A 735-nucleotide genomic window follows, 5' to 3' on the forward strand; every position below is an offset into this window, starting at 1 on the left:
ACTGAAACAGATATACAACACACCATCCAGTGTGTATACACGTGTATTGCAAAAAGTACTACACAGATAAGAACATCTGCCTCTGCACCACCAAAATGAACATAAAATAACTATAAAATATTTAAATACATAAATGCCTATGACACTGTTGTCAAAACCCACGCAATTGACATTGACGCACTTGCAAACGGCATTTTGGAAGTTTGTAATCAATACTGTATGGTGATGTAACCAAGGGGTGTCCCATTTCATAGAGGTATGTTTTCACCCTTAGCCCTTACCACTTGGTTTCAAGGGCCAAGGGCTAGGAGTAAGGCTGAATCCCAATCCTTCGTCTTACCCCTACCCCTTACCCCTTCCCCTTGGTTTTGCGCGTTCACGCGGGACCTAGTGGTGTCCCAATACCTATTTCGACCGAGGGGTAGGGCTAAGACCGAGGGCTGTATAGCCCTCAAAACCAAGTGAGGACGCGAGCTCACTTGTAAACAAGGGCTATTGTACAGAAAGCAACAATGGCTGCCCATCGACCAGAGAGACACATGAATGTAAGTATTTTTGGCTTAAATAATTGATTTAAAAGTTACGACAGTCTTGTTTTGTGGTTTACACAGTCCTGTACATATATACTTGCAACCATGTTCCTAACTGAAACTTTTTAAAAATCGCTAGCCTGCAATGCTAACTTTAATCGCTAACGTTAACGTTGATTTGAACAACAGTCCAGCATTTTTCTGC

General features: G+C 42.0%; 1 long non-coding RNA gene across 1 annotated transcript in view; it reads right to left on the reverse strand.

Moving 5' to 3' along the window:
- LOC116686542 (uncharacterized) overlaps positions 1 to 735 on the reverse strand; it is a 15550-nt gene that overhangs the window by 10728 nt on the left and 4087 nt on the right. Inside the window, exon 2 of the long non-coding RNA XR_004331289.1 lies at positions 381 to 387. This is a non-coding gene — a long non-coding RNA (uncharacterized LOC116686542). The remainder of the gene's footprint in view (positions 1 to 380; positions 388 to 735) is intronic.

The sequence above is a fragment of the Etheostoma spectabile genome, unplaced genomic scaffold (assembly GCF_008692095.1).
Source record: "Etheostoma spectabile isolate EspeVRDwgs_2016 unplaced genomic scaffold, UIUC_Espe_1.0 scaffold393, whole genome shotgun sequence".
In the NCBI taxonomy this organism is placed as follows: Eukaryota; Metazoa; Chordata; class Actinopteri; order Perciformes; family Percidae; genus Etheostoma; species Etheostoma spectabile.